The following is a 5,781-nucleotide window of genomic DNA, read 5'->3' as shown; positions in this document are numbered from 1 at the left end:
TGAAGGGACAGGGACAGAGCCCAGACCCAGAGTTCAAGCCTCATGACTGTCAATAAATAAACAAACAAATAAATAAATGTACTAGTAGAAAGCCCAATTTTCCCCTCTAAGGTAATTTTTCTTAGTTATTAAATAAGAAATGATGGAATCACTAGAAAGATTGGTTTTTGTTTTTGCCAGTTCTAGGTTTTGAACTCAGGGCCTGAGCACTGCCTTTATTCCTCAAGACTTCCAGATCTTTTCCATCCCATATCCCAACATTCTCTCCCCCACCCCTCATTCCGGAGCTTGAACTCAGGGCCTGAGCACTGTCCTTGAGCTTTCTCAAGGCCAGAGCTCTACCACTTGAGCCACAGCACCACTTCTGGCCATTTCTATGTATGTGGTACTGAGGAATCACACAGGTAAGGGTGTAGCCCTCTAAAATGTAGTCACAAAACCAAAATGGAGTTATAAAAGCTGAGAGTAAACTCTAAGTTGGTGAAAGTTTACAAGGCTTCCAGCATAATTTCATTTTCTTTGTGTATATATAAAGCATATCATCTTTTTCGTTATTATTATTTTTCTTTTCAACATGTATTTTTTTTTGCCAGTCTTGGGGCACTGTCCTTGAGCTTTCTCAAGGCTAGTGCTCTACCACTTGAGCCATAATAGCACTTCTGGCCTTTCCTGTGTGTGTGGTATCAAGGAATTGAACCCAGGACTTCATGAACGTTAGGCAAGCACTCAACCACTAGGCCACACTCTTGGCCTGATATCATCTTTTTTCTTTTTTTTAAATCAGTGTACATCAGGGTGTTTACATGGTGGGTACATGACATTTCTACTTAAACACACACACACACACACACACACTATATGAATACATATAGGAGTATGTATATAGGAATATATATTTTTGGAATATATATTCCAAACAATCTCATCCCCTCAGTCATTCCCCCTTTCCCGCCTTCCCCCTACCCAAGACAATTGTAACAAGTTTTGTTGCTCTAGTCATATATATGCAAACCATCCCCTAATTATATTTATCCCCATTTATCCTGCTTCCTAGCTTCCTATCCCAATACCCTCCCACTAGTACCTACCTCCCAACAAAGCCTTTAAAAAAACAAAGGCCAAATAATATTCCAGTGTATATATACAACATTTTCTTTATCTATTCATATGCTTGGGCACCTAGGCTAACTCTGTAAATTAATTATTGTGACTAGTGCTGTAATAAATATGGATGTTTGGTGCCTCTATTGTATGCTGACTTCATTCCTTTGAGTATATGGAAACAGTGGTACAGTAGTTCTATTTTTAGTTTAGTGAGAATCCTCCACACCTATTTCCATAGTGATTGTATAAGTTTGCATTCTCATCAGATAATATGAGGCTTCCTTTTCCTCCACAGTCACTGCAGCATTTTTTATTGTTGTGTATTTTTTCATTTTGACTGGGTGAAGAGGAACCTCAATGTTATTTTGTGAGGAAGACAGTAGGATTGCAACACTGGAGAAAATCCCAAACTAAAAATGCCTCCCACAGTCAGCCCAGAACAACTGGGATTTACTATAATCAGAAAGGGCAGGTTAGCAGTAGGGGAGGTTGAACTAGAGAAAAATCATCTTGAATTCTAGACACCCACATACAATGAGACCAAAAAGAGAAGATTTTTCTCTTATGAGAAAACATACACACACACATTGAAACAAACTCCAAGATATGAAAACAAGAGACTTCTCTTAAAAAACATAATTTTCTTTTTTGATGATTCTGTCTTATTTTCCTTATGTCTGGCGTATTCAAGTGTATATCTTCAGGAGGGTGGAAGGGACGGTACAGAATTCGAGAGAAAGAGGGTCCCAGCAGTGCTGGGAGGGAGGGTCTAAGAGAGAATGAGGAAACAGAAGATACTGCACAAAAGGAAATGTACCCATATTCATTACCTGACTTATGTAATTGTAATCCCTCTGTTTTTTTTTTTTTTTTTTGCCTGTGCTGGGGCTTGAACTCAGGGCCTGAGCACTATCCTTGGGCTTTCTCAAAGCTAGAGCTTTACCACTTGAGCCACAGCACCACTTCCAGCTTTTTCTATGTATGTGGTACTGAGGAATTGAATCCTGGTTTTCACACATGCTAGGCAAGCACTCTATCACCAGGCCAAACTCCCAGCCCTTGAAACTTATTTGTAAGTAAAAATTAGCCAGGTGATCATGCATGTAATTCAGTTACTCAGGAGGCTAAGATCTAATGATCGAGATTCAAAGTCAGCTCAGAGAGGGAAAGTCTGTAACTCTTGAAGTAGCGTTGTATCTCCACTGGTAGAGTGCCAGCCTTGAGTAAAAATGGTAAGGGACCGTGACTAGGCCCTGAGTTTAGGCCCTTGTGTTGGGGCATGCACACAGACACAAGGACAGACAGACACACACACACACACAAAAAGTGAAGAAAAGAAAGGAGGAGGTGGAAGAAGAGGAAAAGGAGGAGGAGGATGAAGAAGAGGAGGAGGTGGAGGTGGATGAGGAGGAGGGAGGCAGCAATAGCAGTTAGCCATTAGTGACTCACACCTGTAATCCTAGCTAGTTAGGAGATATAAGAATCATTGTTCAAAGATGGAGATTGAGATATAAGTCAGTTGAAATAAGAATTGTGGTTCAAAGCCAGGATGGGCAGATAAATGCTAGAGACTTTTGTTTCCAACTAACCTGAAAAAAAAAAAGCTGGAGCTAGAGATATAGCTCAAGTGGCAGAGTTCTAGCCATGAGTGAAAAAGCTAAGCAAGAATGTGACACCCTGAGTTCAAGACCTAATATCAGCATCCCTCCCCTCTAATAATAAAAAGAATGGAGCAGCTAGACTTGTGTCTCAAACATGCTAACTAGTTATTCAACCTCTTTTCTTGCCACCTATCAAAGGACCAGTATGCCAACATGACAGGCAACAGAAAAAGTTACAGCAGCTGTGTCCCAGTGGCTCATGCCTGTAATCCTAGCTACTCAGGAGGCTGAGATCTGAGGATTATGATTCAAAGCCAGCCCGGGCAGAAAGTCCCTATGACTCTCTCTCTCTTTTTTTTTTCTGATTTATTTTTGCCAGTCCTGGGTACTGAACTCAGGGCCTGAGCACTGTTCTTGGGCGTTTCTCAAGGGTAGTGCTCTACCACGTAAGCCATAGCACCCTTCTGGCATTTTCTGTGTATGTAGTACCAAGGAATCAAACCCAGGTCTTTGTACATGCTAGGCAAACATTCTACCACTAGGCTAAATTCCCTGCCCAATAGGTCCATTTTTTCACCACATGGACACTGCTTATCAACAGCAGTGTTAAGGACTAGGAGAAGGTAAGAAAGGAAATGAATCACTTGCTGAATCATTAGGTAGGCATTCATACACGCTGTGTATAGAATCACCTTAATTGCTTCTAGGATTAAATGTTCTATTGCTACTTTAGCAGAGGTTAAAATATTTCTTCTTCCTATATGTGTAACTCTAAAGTTATCTTATATTTCATGATGGTTGAACATAAAATTTGAATGACTCATATTACTAAACCCTAGTGAGAAGCAGACAGTGGGACTTGTTCTTGGACTTAGTAGGAAAGTGGAAATGCTATCTTGGTACTAATTGCAGAGTTGGTTACCTTCTCTATTACCATTTACATGTACATGGAATAGAAAAATACAATAGCATAAATGCTATCTCATTGTCAGTGAACTCGTGAGGGTAGTACCCACTCTCTGTCTACTCTGATAAATCAGAAAGACAGGAGAATCAGTCCTGTTCTGGAAGCCTTAATGGGGAACACAATCCACACAGTTTGTTTACAAAATACTGGATCTGACAAAGCAACAAGCTATTACATTCTAGGCCACTTACTGTATAGATAAGGCTGTGATGTACTGAGAACCTAGAATGTACCATGCACAAGATACACACACACACACATACACATATACATATATATATATTTTTTTTTTCTGGTCATGGGGCTCGAACACTGGGCCTGGGTGTTGTCCCTGAGCTCGTTGGCAAAAAGATAGCACTCTATCACTCTGACCCACAGCACTGCTTCTGATTTTCTGATGGTTAATTGGAGATAAGAGGTTCACAGACTTTTGTGCCTGGACTGGCTTTGAACCTTGATCCTCAGATCTCAGCCTCCTGAGTAGCTGAGATTCTAGGCATGAGCCACCAGGGCCAAGAAAGATAATTTCATTTTGAGGAATGTATTAATATGCATTGTTACCAAGTTTTAGAGAAACTTTTAATTGTTATTATTATAATAACAAAACTGAGCCCAAAGAAATTAAATAATTTGGCCTGTGATGCTGTGAAAAATATATTTGATATTTTTCCTATTTTCTGGCATGCTAAAACCCTTGAAATCTCCGAAGTAATAAGTATTTTTCTGTGTGTGAATGAGTGGCTGGCAGCCCCTATGCAGCTTCACAATGGTGCCTGTTCACTGGATAGATCAAGGCATGACCACGGGTTGGAACTTTTCATCCATACCACCCATGACATCTAGTATAAAAAAGGCTGAGAGTGTGGGTCAAGTAGTTGAACACCTGCCTGGCAAATGCAAGGTGCTGCATTCAAATCCCAGACCCCCACCCCCCAAAACAAAACAAAACCCCCAAACAGCTACGAGTGCTAGCAGGAACAAGTACCAGCAAATATTTTTTCCACATTTCCTTAGATTACTAATAATAAAAAAAAGCAACCAACCAAGAATGAAAGTGAAAAGAAATTGGAGAAGCAGAAAGTGCTAACTCGTCAAACCGGATGTGGCCAGTGAGAGGGAAGTATTGACGGGCCTTCCTTTCTAGCCTCAGATGCTGGTGGACAGCAGTTATTAGGACATGTACTGATGCATGTCCTAGTCCAGTAGCATAAAAGAAATCTACTGCCTCATGTGACTGAAAAGTACAGCTATTTTAGGACTAACTTGTTGCCAGGATGCTCAGGCTCCTTCTCCTGGCTCTGTTTTTTTTTTTTTTTTAAAGAATTTATTTTTTATTGTAATTAATAGAGGGGTTGCAGTTATAATCACCAGATGGAATGAGCATTACTTCACACACATTGATACCCCTTCTCATGTTTTTTTTCTCCATTTCCCTCTCCCTCCTCACTCCCCTCATCTTGTTTTCCCCCTTCTGTTTCTTATTTCAAATCAACAAATAGACCTCTATACAATATACCAGATAACAAGGTAAGACACTGTAACAATATGAGAATAACCAAGGGACAAAAAAAGAGATGAGAAATAACACATAGTACATTAAGGACAACAATCACACATTATATAGCTCTTGTTTCTATATCCTAGAGGTCCTTTCATTTAGTCTCATTCTATATGACCTTATGTATCTAGGTTTTGAGCTATTGTAATCCTCTGCTAGGAGAGTCCAAGGTTTGTACTGATTATTACAAATGAGGCAAACCAGTGAGCCTATGGTCCTTTGGATCTGGCTTACTTCACTTAATAAGATTTTGTCTAAGTCTTTCCATTTCCTTGCAAATGGGGCGATGTTGTTCTTTCTGACAGCAGCATAGAATTTCATTGTGTATAAATACCACATCTTGTTGATCCACTCATCACCTGAGGGGCATCTGGGTTGGTTCCATATCTTCGCTATGGTAAATAGTGCTGCAATGAAGGCTGGGAGTTTGGTCTAGTGGTAAAGTGCTTGCCTAGCATGCACGAAGGCCCAGGTTCAATTCCTTGATACCACATACATAGCAAAAAGCCAAAATGGTGCTGGGGCTCAAGTGGTAGAGCACTAGCCTTGAG

Source organism: Megascapheus bottae, chromosome 13 (genome assembly GCF_031878675.1).
Source record: "Megascapheus bottae isolate mThoBot1 chromosome 13, mThoBot2.hap1, whole genome shotgun sequence".
Lineage (NCBI taxonomy): Eukaryota > Metazoa > Chordata > Mammalia > Rodentia > Geomyidae > Megascapheus > Megascapheus bottae.
The sequence above is the reverse complement of the archived record's forward strand: the minus strand, read 5'-3'. Positions refer to the sequence as shown.